General features: G+C 39.5%; 1 long non-coding RNA gene across 2 annotated transcripts in view; it reads right to left on the bottom strand.

Annotated features, from left to right (window-relative positions):
• Window positions 1–15,659, bottom strand: part of LOC137482314 (uncharacterized) — a 114,139-nt gene extending 98,480 nt beyond the window's left edge. For both annotated transcript variants that reach the window (XR_011004003.1, XR_011004004.1), the window contains exon 1: window positions 15,538–15,659. This is a non-coding gene — a long non-coding RNA (uncharacterized lncRNA). The remainder of the gene's footprint in view (window positions 1–15,537) is intronic.
• Window positions 15,660–20,104: the final 4,445 nt, after the last annotated feature.

Genomic DNA, 20,104 nt, shown 5'->3' with positions numbered 1-20,104 from the left:
CCATAATACTGAGCGGCTGGAAGAAGAGGACTAGACAGTCCCTTTTGTAAAAAAATTATAAGGAACAGGGGGAGTTTACTGGTCCACAGCTTTAAAGGACAATGACTCCTACACTTCATCCAATTCCTAAACGTTTTCAATTAGAGGTGAACAAGTCAGCTTTTTATAAATATGGTGCAAACTTTTTTTGTGAAGGATTTCCAGAATTTTTTAATATTTCTTTACAGCAATTTTCTTCAAGCCTTATTTTGCATTCTGTCCTTCTATTATTCCATACCAAAAACTTCAACTAGCCAAAACACCTGAAGCAAACCAGCTGGAAGAAGCACTACATTTGCCTTTTTTTCTTTTAACCCCGTTTCTGACATCATAAGAAACTGAAAGGATAATCTCCATAAGAATGTATTTTACAGCTAACCCAGTTCAGCAGTTTGTTGAGAGGTATTTAATGTGAGCTGACTGATCTGCTAAGGAAAAGACTCAACTGTTGCTAAGTCTGGCTCCTCTTTTCTCTCACCCTAAACTGTGCAGCTAAGCCACATGTTATTCCAATTAAAATCCTTGCAGATATCTGGGAATCTGATTTAAAGTCGCTGATTATTTTTTAATCCATGGTAAAAGAAGGATGTCTCTCTCAGATCCAGTGCTACCACCTGTGATCCCCAAGGGGACCAGAGACTGCTCCTGAACCTAAGACAGACATGATTTCACTTTTTCCATGTGCCCCACAAAGATTTCTTTAATTTTTTTCCTTTCCTTAAAAATATTCATTTTGAATCTCACAAATGAATGCCCTGTCAGAGTAAAGCTAAACAACACAGAAAGCCCTTCAGAGTGTTGCAGTGCCTAAGGAATCCCACAGACCTTTCCATGGGCAAGGGCTGAACAAGGCTCAGCTCCAGCAGAGTCCCCAGACCACACAGGGTTAACCCTTTCCCTGCCAGCCTCAGCTCTGCCTCTAACTCAACAGAAAAGGGTTTATCTCAAGCCTTTCTATTTATTCTTTGGAATAAAGACACTGCCACATGAAACATGACAATCGTCCTCTTATCTGTCTTGTTTCTCTACTTAATTTGGGAAGTGTTGAATCACAGAATTGCCTCGGTTGGAAGGGACCTTAAAGTCCATCCAGTGCCACCCCTGCCATGGCAGGGACAACTTCCACTGTCCCTGGGTGCTCCAAACCCCATCCAACCTGGCCTTGGGCACTGCCAGGGCTCCAGGGGCAGCCACAGCTGCTCTGGGCACCCTGTGCCAGGGCCAGCCCACCCTCACAGGGAAGGATTTTGCCCTGATATCCCATCCAACCCTGCTCTCTGTCAGGAAGAAGCCATTCCCCCTTTCCTGTCCCTCCAGGCCCTTGCCAACAGCCTCTCTTTCCTGGAGTCTCTCTTTTTTTTCTCCTTCAGGTCCTGGGAAGCTGCATTTGGCTCACCCCAAAGCCCAATTTCAGCAATAAAAACTGCTAACTTTAGCTCATAACCCAGTTTCAAGCAGGCAGAGTTTGTGCATGTGAGAGACAAAACCAAATGCTCTTTTCAGGTCTGTTTTCTCCTTACACTTGCACCATTGCAGGGGTGCTCTGCTTCTCTGAAACCTCATTTCCTCAGCACGAGGATACAGAGTGCAAATTTTAAATACTGAACTCCATTAACTAAATAAAATAATTTTAAGAGCAGTCTGTGGTCTAGGCAGACAAGAAAAGTTGCATATTATTGTTGTTCTCGACAGATTAGACCAGTCCTATAATATGCAAATTCTATCCTCTAGTACAAGTAACATCTTTACATGTTTGTTTTCTTCTAAGACTTAAACTAAAAAAAAAAAAAAAAAAATCCCCTTCTGATTATCAGCAAGATATTTTAGTATCTCCCAGTCCTTGGATCAGCAGTAAATTTGGTTACAGCTGAATTTACAGCAGAGCAAGACTAAACAAAGGATGAGTCTTCCCAAAAGGTGTTTTTGGCAAACCAGACCTCCCAGCCACAGCAGCTCTGGCAAGAGAAGAAGAAAATTCTGGTTCAAAAAAGAAGCCTGGAGAGTCAAATCCTCATGTCCCTGTGTCCCCTTTCATGAAGTGATTGAAATGCCACAATGCATGATGCTGTTAAAAAGTATTTTTGGTTTAAAATAGTAATATTTAATAATGATTTGCTTCAGCATCATATTCATTTTTACTAAATGTATCTTATGCATGTACAGAAGTCTGAAGTTGCATTTTGGAGCCTTGTCCCTGTAGCAGGGAAGGTTTCCATGCATGCAACCTGTGACACATCAGACCTTGAGCATTGGGAAAAATTGTGGTCCAAGACAAGGCCAGGATCTGTAACAAAACCATTGCCCAGGGTTCCACTTCCAGATTCCTACTGCATCTTTTAAAATTAATATTTAATGGATTCAGCACCTTAGGATTTGGTAAATAATTCTGTTACTTTAGGTAGAGAAATGATGACCTTATTGCTATTTGGCTAAAAAGAGTTCATCTTAGCTCCACATGGTACAGAGATGCCTCAAAGGTGAATTTTTCCCTTTATTCTACTGATCAATAGAGAAAACATTCACAGCTGGGAGAGAAGAGTTTCCAGTAAAACCTGTGATGTCTGAGTGACCTCAAGCAAGAAAGGGAAAAAAAAAAAAGAAAAAGAGAAGAAATTAAAGTCGATCTTCATCACCAAAGTGGCAAAGTCATCTTTGATCTCTCCAAAAAAGTCCAGGACTGCAGCTGTGGGGGCAGCAATGCCCTGACAGAGACAGGGCAGTGCAGGGAACACATTTCTGCAAACCCCCCACAGCTCTGCCTGAGTGGCAAGGAATTCCAGGAGAAAACCCACACCTTAGGAAAGGGACACAGAAGACAAAATAGTCCTCCTTTATGATGAAAAAACCACCTCCTACTACAGGAAAATCAAGGAACAGCACATGGCTGAGAGGAGAAATGTGACCTAAGCAGAGAATTCAGCACAGGAATAGATACTGGGTGAGGAGCAGCAAGGAGTGAGTGCCTCATTCACACAATATCTCCTTTTAATCTCTGAAAATACTAAAAGACTGTCTTATTGAAAGCAGCTAATTTCCCCCTGTGTTTAACACAAAAGTAAGACAGGCATGCATTCCAGCAATTTGATTTTCAGCTACAAAAACACCCCAGGGAAACACTGAAAGGTCCAAAGGCAGCAGCAACATTGATTTCCTGTGCTTGGTTTTAACTGGGGGGGTCTCTTTAGGGGACCAGGACTATGAGCTGGAAAAGTAGGGTTTGGGGTTGGCTGGGAGTTTAGAGAGATTTTTTTTGGCTTAGATTTTTTTTGGTGAAATGTAAAGCTCCATAAAAAATTACCATTTTTCCATAATTTTCAATATGAAATGCAGAATGTTCTGGAAAGCCCAGAGCACACATCAAACCAGATTTTAACCTCTCTTATATCAATGACATGATTTTTTTTTTTTTGTTGTTTTTTTGAGAGGTGTTGTCCTTTTAACATTCACAGAAACATCAAATACTGGTTTGATACTTTTGTTAGGATTGTTTTATTCAACATTATTATCCAGGCAGTGATGTACAGAAATCAATACCACAAAGTGGAGGTGTTAAACAGGAAATTGTCAGATCAAATAGAATATTTCATTACCTTTCTCAGATGCATGTTTTTGTTTTGTTTTTAATCTGCTCCACTAATGATCAAAAATATCAGAATCACAGTCTGTGGCTTGAATTTTAAAATACAATTATCAAAGAGTGCTTTCTTGAACATCATTATTTTCCTGTACTTTGTAGGAATTTGCAGCCTGTCACGTCTGTGGATTAAATATTTCCCAATATGCAAGGTGAATCAGAGAAATACTATTAAGGTAAATAAAATAAACCCAGAATTTTCTTTGTCTTTAAGAGGATTTTGATGTCCTCCATCCATTTGTGCAGTAATCTTTCTGCCTTCAGAACTAAAGGGAAAATAGACTCAAAAATTTACCTGTGAACAAGCTCATGAGGAAATAAATATCCGATTTCTCTGCCCAAAAATTAAAGTCCAAAGCAAAGTAAAAGTGTGACCTCTGGAAATGTGAGGTGGTGAGAGGCACTGGAAGCCAAACCTCCAGTGAAATTAAAGTCCCAGCTCTGGCTAACCAGAGATGTAGTTTTGTGAACTGATATTTTTACACCCAGAAACAGAACATAGCACGGGTAAAATAAAGAGAAGATGCATTCAGAGACTTAATCTGTATTACATTTTACTGTCTTAAATGTAAATACTGAAGAAAGAGCACTCTTAGGCAAAATACCCTTGAAAGGAAAAGTAAAAAAATACAGATAAAAGAAGACATGGGGTCTTCTAGGTTATTTTTACTCACTAGCTAACTAAAAGCCACTCTCAATGGAAGTTTCTCCACTAGAAAACACCAATTACATCAGAGAAACTACAGTTACTTTCAAACCACAGCAGTATGGAACTCTTAGCTCCTGAATATTAACATTTCTTAGAAATTCTATTGCATTTTTTAACTTTTCAGGGAGTTTAAATGTCTAAGTTAGATTATATGAATAATGTAGGATTGCTAAATTGTCCTTCTCTCTATACTGACTGGAGAGGAAATCTAAATGAATTACACATCAGTGATTTATCTAGAGACTATGGTCTGAATATCCAACCATTCAAGTACTACTTAGGTTCATAAAGATGCGAGAATGTCTGGTTTCAGTTTGTCAGGTTATGGAGAACTAGATCCTGAGGAAATTCTGCCTTTATTTGCACCACAGAAACTGACTGAAAGCTCAGTGAAAGCATGTGTACATTTAAATCTGACCTCCTTTGGCTGCTCCACTTGTCAAATATTTACTTACAGAGTACAACACCCGTGTGCCCTCAAGCTGGGAGGGCAGACTAGGGAAATAACCAGCCATACATTCCACATCCACACCGTTTGTATGAGGGGAAGCAGGACAGCCATGCAGAATTAGCCAGAATCACTGGTTCCAGGGGTGATGGAAGGCAAGGCACTGTGGTGGGGCTGCTGGTGTAGCTGTTGGGGTGTTGTTGTAGGGGTGTTGGTGGCAGTGCTGCTTCCAGCAGGGGCTGTTGCAAGGGAAGTTTTTTACTGAAAGAGTGATAAAGTACTGGAATTGTCTGCCTCACGAGGTGGTGGTGATGCCTTGTGAAGGCTGACCTAGAGCAGAGGCTGGACAGAGCTAAAGAAAAAAGCAGGGATTTATTAAAGGATCTCCTCCATGGATCCACCTTGGTCAGCACCAGAGCCCAGCCAGGGCTGCACCCAAGATGAACCCAAATGGTCCCAAAATGCACGAGCGCTCCCGGGGGCTCTCGCTGTGATCAGCTCTGCTCCACTGGCACATTGGAGTTCATTGTCCCATTCCAGCTTTAGCCCATGCAGTCCCATCCTGCTTGTTCTCCTCTCTCCAGCCCACGTTGTTTGTGCTCTTGGGCCTGAGGTTTGGATCATTTTTCCTCGGTCCCCAGCTGGAGAAGGAATTGTTTTGTCTCCCTGCTCTGTGAAGAGAGCTCACTATCCCCCAATATGAAGCCCAGAGTTACACACTAAAGCAGCAGAGAATCTGAAAAACAGAAAAGCTAAAACCTGAGGCATCGGTGGAGTCCCCATACCAGGATGTGTTTAACAAAGCCTGGATGTGGCACCGGGTGCCAGGGTTTAGTTGAGGTGTTGGGGCTGGGTTGGACTCTGTGATCTTAAAGGTCTCTTCCAACCCGGTGATTCTGTTCTGAAGTGCCAGAGAGCCTCAGAGCAGGGGCTGACAGATCTCTGCCACACAGCCCTGCAGCCCAAGATACCAAGCAGATGCACTTTTGATGTGTCATCAGATTCTCTTTTGCATTTACTCATTGGAGATCAAAGCATTGACACGGGATGAAAAATTGCTGGATCTGTTCCATCACAGGGGTTCTTTGATCAGAGGCTACACTCCAGTAAAAAAAAAAAAAAAAAAATCAATTTCTTTATGATGCCTCCGTGCACTTACTGGATCCAAAACCCTCTAGATGGATGCTTTGCCAGCTCTCGCAAGCAGTGTTGGATCCTAGTTTGCACCTTGATTAGATTTTCTCTGGACATTGTCATGGAGTCACTGACTATGACAAGAGCTGCTGCTGTATCTGAATTTGCACAGGTGGTAAATCTGGTGTCTGTAAAACAACACAGTCACAAGAATTCCTCAGCCTGCTTCAGCAGGTCTGTGCAAATTCAAGTGTTCATGGTCTCACCACCTCCTGGCCTGTAATGGTCAGATTGGGCTTTTAGCAGAATGCAAGTTTTCCAGTACTCCACAAAGATATTACCTAAAAATGGGCAACACTTCTAGAAAAAAATCACTACCATGACAAAACCCCAAATTATTAAGATTTTCTATCAACAGATATGGCTTAAAGCAGACAAGATCAACAGGTGGAAATGCTGCCTGCCCTTCAAGAGACACTAATTCCTGCCTTGTCTTCCAGCCAAGGTGGTTCTCTATTAATGACAAAATATTCGTAATAGCATTTGCAAATTCCCAATTTAAAATTTAAATTTCAATTCAGTTCCAAAACCTACTTAATTTTACAACATCAGGGAAAAAAAATCAGGCTACAAAAGTTAAATTAAAAAGAGAAATTAAAATCACTAACTGCAGCTTCCCCCCTCCACTGTCCTAGTCATGGCATTGGGATGTGGTGCAAGATGTAAAATTATTGGGAAAATTTGGTGGTTTTTTCTAAACTGATGTGAGCAGAACACAAGCTGTGAGCCTTGATCCTCTCCTTTCACTGGCTGTATTTTCAGTGACAATGGCACTTGCTGTGCTAAATGTAAGAGATGTTTAGCAGTGCAGTCTCCTCAGTACTGGCCAGCAAGAAAAAGTTTTATCTGTAATATGCAAAAATCTCAAAGTGAGGCAACACCTCCTGGTTTATCTTTTGTGTTCGAACTTGGGACATTTTTCTGTTTTAACTACAACTGCTCAGGAGTGCTGTATGAGTTCCAAAGCACCAGAGCTGTGCTGAGGCACCAGCAGCAGCCGTGGCCTGTGGGCAAGCTGGGAACCTGGAGCCCACCATGAGCAGCACTCAGGACTCCAACAGCTCAATTCTGACTCTCATCCCCTCCAAGAGAAAAATAAAACATCATTTACTGTGAGAGTGTAGAGAACCACAACAAACAGCAGCAGCTGTACAGGTCAGGAAAAGAACTTCTGCCGTGCTGCTTTCCGCTCCTTGGGAGCCTCTCACACCCTGAAGGGCACGGACTGAGGAATCTGGCTTCCCCCTGAGTGTAAAGCAATTTTTATCACTCCCCCACCACAGATTCTCTCAGATTTAGTTCCTGCACAAGTACCAAACTCACAGAGATTATTTTAAGGTCAGAGATGTACATGGGGTCAAAGAAGGAGTTCAGAGAGACATCTGTGTTGCAATTTATGCATTCCAGTTTTACATCATTGTCCTAACATGGTGTCCAAGACACAGCACAGAGGTCAGCCAAACCTCTTCCCCCTAAACCATGCTCCCCCTCTAGAATTTTCCCTCCCTTGAGACACTGAATGTCAGGATCTCAGTATCTAAGTACTCCTAGTTGTAGGAGGTACAACCAGTTTTATCTGTATCCTCAGTCCCTCACTCTTTTAATCTCTTTTTTTTTCCCTCCAGATCTGTGACTCGGGAGAGTCCTTTCATTAAGCAGTGCTTAGATGTAGGTGGCTTAGTGCTTAACAAGTAAATTCATGGTGGTGATGTGATCTGTACCACTGATCAATAAAAGAACAAGTGAATCTTTATTAATAAACCCTGGTGCATCTCTGAAAGTACTTCAAACCAGGATCAAACTGGAGGGTATTGACAATACCTGCATATCCCACTCTGTCTGACACTGAACTGAGTTCAAAAGTGACCTGACTTCAATATCACAGGTTCCAGCAATATTACAGCACTCACATCCTAATTTTTACTTACTTCAAACTCACACTGCATTGCTGTGGCATGGAAAAAAAAATCAATATACATAACTGGTAGAGTTTTAAGGAAATTATGCTTATTTTTATAACTACCTGATACTTCACTTGTTAAAGGGAAGTTTCACAGAATTACAGAATGGTTTGGATTAGAAGAGACCTTAAAGATCATAAAGATCATCTTGTTTCCACCCCCTGCTTTGGGAAGGGACACCTTCCACTTCCAACCAGGCTGCTCCAAACTCCACCCAAAGGTGCTGTTTCTTCCTTTTTTCCCCCTCCTGAGAACAATTTCATCACTGTTCCCATGCTTCTGGGCCACCAACCAAACCTGAAGCCTTTTTAGCTACAAGCACACACAACACTGCTGTGCAAATAATACATTCACAGCTTTCTTCCCTTTGGCTTCTACTTCTACTGCTCTTCAGCTCTGCTTTATGGTCATGATGTTGAGAGAGAGACAAGATAAGAGACAAGAGAGGCAGGAATCCTGCTGCATTTAACACTAAACCCTACAGAAATTATTGTTTTCCTGACAAACTTACTAAGATATAAACAGTGCCAGGCAGATAGTGATGAGCACTGTAGCCACACATTATCATCTGCAAAACATTTTACTTTTTTAGGATGTTGTGTCTGTTTGAGTGGCAAGAAAAAATATAAATTCAGAAACTTGTCCCCTTTTCTTTCAATCCTGACTGAAGTCTAAGTTCTAAATTGACACAGGTTTATAAAGTCAGCAGCCAAAAGGCCAAACCCTGACTGCACTTGCAACAGGCAAATGAAGCCAATGAGATTGTCTGAATCCAAGTGCAATTGTATTCAGTGGTGGCATTAATAGGTCGTGTAATATGGTGTTTAGAAAATGTGAAGAGGATTTGAGCTTGCATCCAAATATTTAATATCAATTTTAATCCAGATGGCAAACACAGAAGATAAGAATAAACCCGAACTGATGCTCAGGGCACAGGCACCCTCAGGTGAGCCCCAGCTGTTCAGCTGCTGCAGATTTATGCTCCTTTGGAACACGCCTGCCTGCGAAGAGCGTGGACCACGTGGCTTTTTACTGTCAGGTAGGTGCTGCAAATTTCTATGAGGATGTTTAGTGTGCCATCATTTAAAAGGAAATACAGCCAGAAATGCATAGAGCACATGCACTAAAAGTCCAGCAGCCATGAAGTGAAGTGACAAATATCATTTCTGACTTCATTCATTAAGTTTTTCTATTGCAAATTCCACGTGGGCTGTGAATCAGACCCACACTGGCAATGCACAAGGCTCAACCTCCTAAACAGTGTTCTGTTCCTAAGTCAGGGCTCAAAAAGTGTTTAATCATTTATGAGGAACAGAGCAGCTCTAACAAGGGAAGCTATTAGCAAGAATCCCTGTTCACCCAGAAATAAGCAAAAATAAAGTGTTTGTGAAAGCCTCCTGGGAAATGTTCAAATTCAAGGTGGAGACAAACTTACACATGAGACACTCAAGTGGAACACCAGAATATTCACCACAAACAGGAGTAAATTAAAGATACCCATCTTCCAAACTGCCAAATACTGTTCAAAAAATATTTATCTTTGCCACTGTCAGTGACTTTCAAGAGCAAAATATCATATTAATGGATCTAGCAAAAAAAGATGCAGTTTGGTGTATATTAAATAAGGATGAAATTAAGTAATGAAACGACCCTCTTATCCCATAATTATTTACACTTAATAATTGTCAAGGCTCTCACAAACTACCAGAATCTCCTTTATTTACATAGTGTCCAACCCTCCACAGTATTTTGAGTATTCAAAAGGTTATACACCTGCCATAAACTTGTAAAAATACTCCTTTCTTTTAAGGGAACTCATGGTCATCTTTCCACATTTTGAAATATTGTTGTATCTTCAGTGATTGTGAAATTGTAATATATAAATATATAAGAAATGCATTAGGAAGGCTTGATGCTTTCCAAGGACCAGTTTTTAAGCTTACAACTCTCATGGAGCTTTGACATGGAAGCTCTCATGTCAGCCTGGTGTAAAGCCCAGGTACACAACATCTTATCTGCCATCAGTATTATTTTATTGTTTAACTCTTCATCTTGCCTTTTGCATTCAGAACTTGGATGTCCCCAGGGAAAAGGCTTTGATTGATAAAAGTAATTTTTAAATTTCCCCAGGCAAAGCAATCTTTGGACAAAGTGAAAATGGCACAGGCAATATTATATTTTAGTAAATACTAAAACCTTTTTCACAATTAAAATACCCTTTCAAGAATAATTCAGCTCAATGTTAATATGAAGATTACTGCACAAGTTCCAGGTAGCCTGAGCCACAAAAAGAAGAAATGTGTCAGTAAGCTGGAAATGACAAATTTGTAAAAAATTAGCAAGCAATAGGAACCTTGTTTGTGTATTATAGGCACAGAAAAAGTGTACAGAATAAATAGAATTTTTCTGAAAACTGTAATTGTTGAAATCTGGGGTTAACCCAACCTGGCTCTTATACATTAAGGTGTGACATATTAAGCTTTAATTGTTAGTAAGACCATCAACAGAAATAATTGCAGCCAGTCCATTCCCCCAAAAACTCTTGTGTGTGCAGGGGAACGTGCAGACCCAGCACCTCTACCACTGCCCTGGGAATGCACCTGAGCTGAGCTGCCCGGGACACCCTGGCACTGCTGGAAACCATTTGGGTTTGATGTGGAGGCAGAAATTTGAGTTTTATGTGGAGACAGCACAGGCCAGACTCACCCAGTCCCTGCTCAGCAGATGGTGTTGACACACCATAATATGAGAACATGAGCCAGAGCAGATGCCACCCCTGAGCAGGATTTTCTGCCATCCCCTTTCTCCTGTATATGTTTCTCCAAAGTCTACAAACTGTTTAAAACTCAGCATTCATATCCAGAAAAAACAGTATTTTTGTACCCATACCTCACGCTCTTCAGAGATATTTTCTATTAAAGGCATTTTGGATATTTTGATAAGTCTAATTGGAAATATCACAACTTTTCTTCCTGTTGTTCTTTACCTTGGCAAATATTTCCCCTCCTAATGTTAGCACAAATTCTGTAAATCAAGAACAGCTGCCTTACAGCAAATGAATCACACAAGTAAAAGTAGTATTAAAAAAAGCCCCAAGAATTAGTTTTGTGGTTTGGGTTATTTTAAGCAAGAACATGAATATTTGAGCAATGTGTAAAACTGAATTCAGAAAAAACAACACAAAAATCTAAAATTGATCTGAAAAAAAATCTGAACTCTTCTACTCTAAACACTTTCAGCAGCATTATGTAAGGACACAAATGTTTATTTGGTTTTAGACTTAAAAGGCTATCATCATCATCATCTCAAGAGCATGTACACAAGCAAACAAAAAGAAATCTCAGTTTTCTAATGCCTGCATTATGCACTTTAGAATCACAGAACACTAAGGATGCAGGAGATCTGCAAATATCTAATTCTAATAGAGATAATAGGAAAGCAATGAGGCTTAATGGTTCCAGCAGATATAAACCAACAATCTCCATGGATAGAAATAGTGTTGCTGGCTTGGTTTTTAACCATTTGGTTTGTAGGTAAATATTTCTGCTGCAAATACAGAGGAAAAGGGGAGCAGGAGAGGACAGGAGCCCCCAGCAGCCTCACCCACTGCAGCACATCACCAGTGTTGTGGGAGAGACTCATCCCCTCCATATCTTCAGCCATGTTCATGTAGAGTCCTTATTTTTCTCATATTTTGAGGCTTAACCCATTTTTTTGGATGGATATATGTTTGGATGGAGATGTGTTTGCATTAGGAAGGTGATGGTGGTTCTGTAAATTACAAAATCCTCCCTGGCAAGAAAAGCTGAGAGACTGCTGTAGTAACAAGGTTACAGCAAACACACTGTGTCCAACTCTGCTCCTGGGTAACTTCAGCTGATTCCTGGCAATTTCCACGGGAATTGTGGGTGTGTGCACAGATCTTTCAGTTTCCATATGGCTGGGAACTCTGAGGAGCAGAAGCCGCAGCTTCCTCTCAGTACTCAACAGGATTGTCATCGCTTAAATTGTTTATTTCTGAGACACTGGGGAAGTTCTGCAGCTATAACATAACATCACAGGCAGATTCATAATGGGAGTCCTGGAGTTCTTTAGATTATGAAGCATTCTACAGTGCCCTTTCATTTCCAAAGGATTCTCAGACTTGGCTCTGCACATTCTGGCCATACCTGTCACAATTCAGTGACTTACAGCACAGTAGGTCTTATGCATAAAAGCCTCAGTTATAGACATTTTCTGCTGTGCAGGAGTTTGGTTTTATGATCTAGACTCCTTTTAGACACAATTTATATAAAAAATGGCAGCGATTTTTAGTGTTATTTATATTACAACTCCCACCTATTGTATTTTTTGTCCCAACTCACCTGTAAACTAGGATTTTTTCCCCCCACATAAAATCCTAAGATTCCCTCTCTGGGATGCCTGTTCCTACTGGCCATCATTTTAATGATATATAATAGTAACCTGTCTTGAGAGAAGGGTCCCTAATGATATATAACACTAAAATAGCTTTTCACAGCACACTGATGACAGGTTGCAACCATCCATCACCAGAGAAGCAGTCAGCAAGATGAGGAGCTCAGGGGACACACATGAGCAGAGCAGAACTATAAAGAAAATATCAAATAGAACCACAAAGCCCGTTCTGGTGCTTCTGCCTGTCTGTGGCTGAAGGCATCCCCAGAGCCAGAGCTTTAAACATCTCACAAATTCTGGGACAGGCCTAAGTGACAGATTATTGCTGATCAAAAAGGCCCAGCAACCAAAAGATTTCCTTCTTGGTAGCTCCAATGAGTTAATTCTCTTCTCTTCCTGTTGTAGAGGCAACTTTCACTCACCAGCACACACAACATATTTTCAAGTGCAAGAATTCTGATGAAGAGGTTATGTTCAGGAAGGTAAACAGAGAGCTTTTAGTTATTCTGTCTCAAAACTGAACCAGAACAAGGAAAATGACCATGAAAACAAAATATGGACTTCCATGGTGCACATGAGAAGGCAGAAAGCCCTGCAGGGATGCAGGATATGGTGCTTGCAGAAGGAATTAGATTAATTCTGCAGAGTATGAAACAGTTCTCCACTGATTGTTCTATGTTCCACTATTAGTAAGAATATGCAAATTTCTCCAGTATCATAGTGAAGGTGAGAAGTGATAAATAAAGCAGCAAGAAAGCAAGAAACTATAAAAATAGGCTATTTATCTAGTGTATATTTATAGACGTACAAACCTGTATGCGCTATATATGCAGATATTTAAACATGAAGAGACTTATAAAAAAAAGATGTTAGGCTCTTATCTGAAGGGACACAGCCCTGCTAAAAACCTGGGATTTCACACTACTTTGTTTTAAGAAATAGTAAATATTAATCAATAGTAAATCAAATTTTAATCCTATGACAGTATCTGGCTTTCCCCATTACGCACCTCCACATTTCACAAAAGAGGTAAATACCTTAACTACTTACAAACAGAGAAGTCAACAGTTCATTTCATGGAATCAGGAGAGCATTATTTAGACCTCTCCAAAGACAATATAGTTTAGGTTTTGTTTTTTGATTGAGAGCTATTTGTTTTCACATGGCACAGACTTTCTCTACCTACAGTCAATGGGGATTGTATTAAACAGCAAACTGCATTTTTTTCCTTTTTTCTCATTGAGACCAGAAGGAGTAAAAGAAATCAACAAATCTACAAGACACAATTGACCCAATTCTATGATTATCTGAGTGAAATTTTTTGCCAAGCCATTGTTACTTAATGATAATGATCCTTTCATGTGATTTTCTGCTCTAGTTGCATAATGAAATTTGGTGTTGATATGACTCTTCCTACATAGATCTGATTTCAGAAGACAATTTTAAGGACTTAAAAGTGGTTCTCTTTTTCAAAGAAAATCATCATTCACCATTCTCTCTGAAGTTAAAGACTGCAAGTAACTCAACTAAAATTAGTTTTTATTGAAGAAAGGAGGATGTTTAGATACCTTTCTCACACTGATACTTTCCACTCCCTTCATAAGCTTGCTCTAGGCAAACCATTATGATGAAAATTTGAGATATCATTTCAAATTAAAAACTAATTATCAGTGAAGATCAACATCTTGCTACTAGAATATTTCATTTTGTGCTCATTTCTTGAAAGCATTTGATTTTGGTACAACAAAAGTACAGGATATTGTCTTTTATGTAGGAAATTATTTTCTTCTAGTTAATTTTCTCTCTGTGTCTCTTTATTGTTCTTCTACTTAAAGGATGACTCCACTTACAAGCTGTTTTATTCTCACTTCTATAACTTTATATTTAACATATATATATATATATATGTAACAGTACACTGTTCCAGAGGTATTGGCAACTCACTGACAGAAGAAACAACGAAATTCTGATTTAAGTTCTTTTTCTTTCCTTTCTTCATCCAAATAACATGTGAAAATATTCTTCCTTATTTGACCTACACTAGCAGTACAGACTATATAATATAAATTTATTAATATATTATTTTTATATCATTGTTGAACAATAGTATTTCCCCTAACAAGTTGGTTCCAGTCACAATCTAGATTCAGAAGTCATCAATACTTGAAGGAAAATTGTGTCATCAAAAACCAGATAGCTCAAAATATGGATGTATTTGAAGTTAGAATAAGTTTTGTTATTTAATTAAAAAGAAAAATGGATTCAGTAAAGTGATTCCACCCCCGTTGCTCGTTTCTTAATCAAATTTAAAGATCTCTACTTATATGCCAATATTATTTCTGTTCTCTCACCTCCACAGTCACACTTTTTCTGTATAGCCATAATTTCTAGTTTCTCAGAGAGTAATTGGAAACAAATTTTTCAAGGTCCAAAAGAAAGACTTCTGTCAAATGACCAAAAGCCTCACACCACACCCAAGTACATTTCTTCTCCAAATTTATCACACTTAGGAACCCTAGCCTAATGAATTCTAAAGAATGTAAGCTGAAACATAATGGAAATTAAGAATAATTGGCCTTTTCAATTCAGCCAATTCTATTATTCACTGATTATTTTCTTTTTACATAGCCCTTTGTGCTTTACATTTCTAACTGAACACACCATCATATAACATCAGACTTCATTAAATTCATCTTTGCCACCAGACACAACTCTGTTACCCCAAATAGTCGGAAAAAATCAGAGTCTGTCTTTACAGCCCCAGGACAGAGAATTTCTGTCCCCACAACCTCAACGCAAACACTCCATCCACCTTGGACTGAACCTGCTGGGCAAACACATTCCTCTGACAACAGCACCACAGTAAGACCGGCATTTTCCACTACATCTGTATAATACCTGTAAAACGCTCTTATATAATATTTAGTTTTTTAATAAAGCAGCATACCTAAAATTCTAGGAAAATACTGCTTTCAGAAAATAAAAAAGCAAAAAAAACAAGCCTCATTTCCAGCAGTACTTCATCTATATCTCGCGCGGCACCACGTTCGAAGGAGTTCACTTTCAAAAGCAACTCAAGCTCCTTGTGTGCCAGAACAGAGCAACAGATAAATGACCACAGAGAGCTCTGCCTTACCTGGGCCAGGATGGGGACACAGCACCCGCCGGTTTTGGACACAGAAATCCTGCCCCAAGGCTCCTGAACAGGAGCTGGCTCCCACCCAGCTGCTGGCAGCACCTCTGAAGACAAATCCTAAGGATTAGAGGAAAAAGGGGAAAAGAATATGTTTAAAAAATCAGGTTCTTAAGGCCATCCAACAGCCTTTGATCTAAGATGCCATAATTTTGAGCAGTTACAATATCTGATATTTCAGTAATTTTAGCAATGTCCCAACATTTTAAATAAGATGGGATTATTGGATGAGCCTGGAATTTCAGGAGGCCTAGCACAACCCAAGACTTTCCATAGGGTTTTGAAAACAAGCACTTCTACCTGCATCACACACTAATGGAACTTAAGTTTTTTCTTTGTGAACCACTCTGCATTCCAGAAACCTAACAGGAATTTCAAGTTGTTTAAAAAATTGTGAATATCTTGCCAAATGAGCCACTATAAATTAGTCAAAGGACCTTTCAAGCTTGTCAAAGAATTGTAGTTCTTCCACTTTTTCTTTCTTTTCAGGTCTCTGGCAGTATCAGAAACCTAGACCTCCTGAAATGTTCAGATCTGTGAGTAATTAATAATTAATTTCCCTTTCTAGGGGATCTGGCCTTGGGTGAGTTAAATTTCATTTACGGCTATTGTGAAACATATGAACATAATGAGAAGCCATTCTTTATCAGCCAAGTTTCATTCTTCTATCGATGAGTAAAATATTTTGCCTCATAAAACCAAAACCAAACACACATCTCGTGAAATCAATAAAACATATCTTGTTCAAAAGCCACTTCACACCCAAATCACATAAACAGGTTTATTTTAAAACCTATTAACACAAAGGACAATTTGTTAAAATAAATTTTGTGCACAGAAGTTCTTTTTAAAAAGAAGTGTTTAAGCATTTAGACAGAGAACCAAGAAAGACTGTGGACATCAGAAAACAATTTTTCAGCTGACTGGTTTTATGACTGTGAATCTTGTTTAAGTTGACTTATTAACTATAATTTGTTAAAACCAGCTGCAAGCTGAGCTCACACCAAGAGCAGCCTTCAGTCAAAAGGAATCTCTGTATGGACAATTACTGTTCCTCTTGCAGCAAAAACCAGGCAGAATCAAAAAAATGTGACTCTGACTAATTGCTTATCTTTTTTCTCCACTAGACCCAAAGCAAAGAGGCTGCTCTCATCTAGCCCCAGTTCATTTGGGGAATTTAATGAATAAATAAACAGTACAAACTGTTCTGAGATTGTGCAGCTACACTTTAGGATAGTGACAAGTTGAAAACCTAAAAGTAGTGTGGTTCCTATATTCCCAAATTTGCAGTGCAGCTTGTTTATTTTCCTAAACAGAGAAAAAACCACTTAATCCCACATTTTCTTCCCCTTACCTTTGGGAGCACCCAAAAGGACAATTAAGCTGCCTATACACAGCACACCAGTGTCAAATTAAAAATACACTCCACAGTTACAAAAGGGTGTTTATGGTCCACCAGGTTATCTTTGATTTATACCACTGTGGCCACATTCCAGCTCCAACAAATTACTTCCACCTACCAACACCACCAAGCATATTTTCCCACAGGGCACAGCACTTTAAACACTTGACCTCTAAATCTGACAGTATTTGCACTGCACATTGTTATCTTCCAGGAGAAAGCTTGGCTTTCTTTGTTTTTTTCCTACCAGCTGTTTAAAGAAATGGGAAATATATTTAAATGTCTGGTTTGTTTGTTTTTTTTTTAATTCTGCAAATATGAATGAAGGCGAAGGAATTTTGTCTCTAGATGAAATCAAAATTCAGATAATATAAATATTTCAAAAAAATATTACATAGCCCAAGTACAACTCACATTGCAAGCAAATGTTCACTTGGCTTCTATTCTTGCCTGGCCTAGAATTTAACCTGAATATTTCACAGCAGAACCTGGTTCTGGAGCCCAGGATGAGTGCCCTGGTAATAGTGCTGCCATATTTCCATTCCCTGTGATACCACAACTTAAAAAATGGAAAAAATGGAAGTTCTAAACCTGCAGTCTTTGGTTTAGACCCAGATTTTGACAGGACTCAAGGCACATTTCATTTTGCTGTACTGTTTTTTTTTTTTTAATAAGGATATCCCTCGGCACAGAAAGAGGCAAAGTCCCTTCATTTTGTCACTGAATCTGTCAGTATGGAGGTCAAGTATCAGCCTCTAAGTTGCTGGGTAGCTTTTATTTCAGTGAGAAGACAAATAGGAATTAAAGATATTAAATACTACACAGACACAATAAGAAAATCACATGATAAAAAGGAGGGCTTATTAGGAGCTGGGATTTGGGATGTTAATATATGAAATATGTACAATGAAAGCTCTCAGTTACCAATCTCCTCAGTAAAAGACTGAGCCATGTAGCATTTAATCATAATAATAAATAAACTATTAATAATAATTTGATTATTATAGTGATATTAGGTCATGCAAATGATATTGGTGTAGAAGGTAAATACCACAGTATCTGCAAAGATTAATTTCCATAATGGTCTCAGGGTTTGGAATTTTTCTCTCCTTTCTTCATTCACATGACACAGCACCATAAATATTGCACAAAACCAATAATACTATATTTTCTAAATTATTGAAATGAAACTTTGCAGAAAGAACACAGACATTCCCGAGGAAATAGCTACTTAATTTCTAAAACATTTAAGCTACTTCAATTTACAGCAGACACTTGAGCACATCTGTGATGAAAACCTCCAGCTAAGCTGCTTGTTCAGTGCCAGCTCAGTTTAAATCAGCTCGGGAGAGGTGTGAACAAAGAAGCACATGCACCTCAATCCTTAACTCTGAATCAGGAAAGCCACACTTCCTCCACAGCCTTCTCTTGTTCAACTTCCTAATTGTCAAAATAAAGTGCAAGTGGATGTAAAGTGAGTAATTCTGCCCTGCCTGTGATGTGAGAACACAACTGGCAGTGTTTGTCAGCACTGGGCTGCTCTGACAGCATCTGCTCCCAACAGGAAATTGTGCCATATATCAGGGGCAGACAGTGACTTACAGAGCACTCCAGTATAACTCTTCCTCCCTGTCCTCACAAGCCATAATCCACAAGAAGGAGGGAGGGAAATAAGCCTCATTCTGCAGCAGTTCATTATAAAAAACTCCTTTATAACTTATGCCTTGCTGGGGCACACAAACCCCCCAGATTTGGCAAGCAGCTCAGGGAATGGGCGAGCTGCAGATGACTCTCAGCAGCAATTTCTGTGATTGCTAACCTGGATCATAACCAGACACCAGCAATACCAGGGCCTGGAGCAATTTTCCATCTATTACCTGGGCACTGTAGCATCTCTCCCCCACAGGTGTCACAGGGAGATGCATGGGATGCATGGCAGGAGGATGAGAATATGCTTAATCAACTTAGTTTCCTTTCCTGCACAAAACATTTCATTTCAAACAGACACGATCAAGCTAGAAGTCTGGTTTGCTCTAATCATCTAAAGTGGTAAATCATTTCCATATCCCCTCTCTTCTACCTCATGGTGTTTTTCTCTCACTTTTTTAGGCAAAGCTTTTTTCCTTTTACCACTGGAGGAAACCATTCTCTTGTTCTACTCTGATATAGTGATGCTCCTAATAGGTGTTATTTCCATGAAAAACTTTGTCTTTGCTTCCTCTTTGCCACCTCTGAGCTCCACCATGGAATTAGAGACCCGGACCCAGAGACCCCAGGCTGCTTCTTTTGCAGTATTTGCTTCCATGCCTTCTTGATGAGAGGAATAGCAATAGTGCTTTAGTAGGAATAGTTACTTTTATAATATCTCTGAATTTGGGGTTTATCCTATATTAAGCACTGCTTTCCGTTTGTTTGAGCTTTGCTTTATATCTCTCTATTTCAAAATTTTAAATTCCACATTATAGTCTCACAATGAGTGAAAACAGATCTGGTCAATCAGCCTACCACTACAGAGGGATTCTCTGGGACACTCCTGGTAGTTCCTACCAGACACACAGAACTAAATATCTTTGAAGAGTGGAAATTACTCTGAATTTCTGGGGCATATGGGGATTTTCCAGTAGAGTTATGGCAGAAGTTCCTGTGCTTCTGATAGATATCAGAAGACAGATACCATAGATCTGATATAGGAAGTTATCATAGAAGGGAGGTATAATGATTGATGCAATATCAGTTAATGCAAAAGGACATTAATTAATCAATGCTTTTCCCATCACCAGGCAGCTGCAGGTTTGCTCTGTGGATTCCCCACTGGCCAAGAACCAGGAATTCCCATTAGGTTTTTTTCCCACTGGAATGAAACTTAACTCATCTGTTCTTCCCTCATCCCCCCAGCCCTGGTAATTGTTCCTAATGTGACTCAGCAATTCTTTGAGGTTTCTGCAAAGGTCTGTGGAGGGAGCCCAGAGGGATGTGCAGGCAAACCCCTTGAACACACAAGGGTTGGGGCCAGCCCAAAGAGTGGATATCTGCATTCCCCCTTTAGGAGGAAAACAACAACATGAGACCAAAATTATAAAAATCAAACATTCCTTGCTGAGTGTGTGC

The sequence above is a fragment of the Anomalospiza imberbis genome, chromosome 14 (assembly GCF_031753505.1).
Source record: "Anomalospiza imberbis isolate Cuckoo-Finch-1a 21T00152 chromosome 14, ASM3175350v1, whole genome shotgun sequence".
NCBI classification, from domain to species: domain Eukaryota; kingdom Metazoa; phylum Chordata; class Aves; order Passeriformes; family Viduidae; genus Anomalospiza; species Anomalospiza imberbis.
The sequence above is the reverse complement of the archived record's forward strand: the minus strand, read 5'-3'. Positions and strand labels throughout refer to the sequence as shown.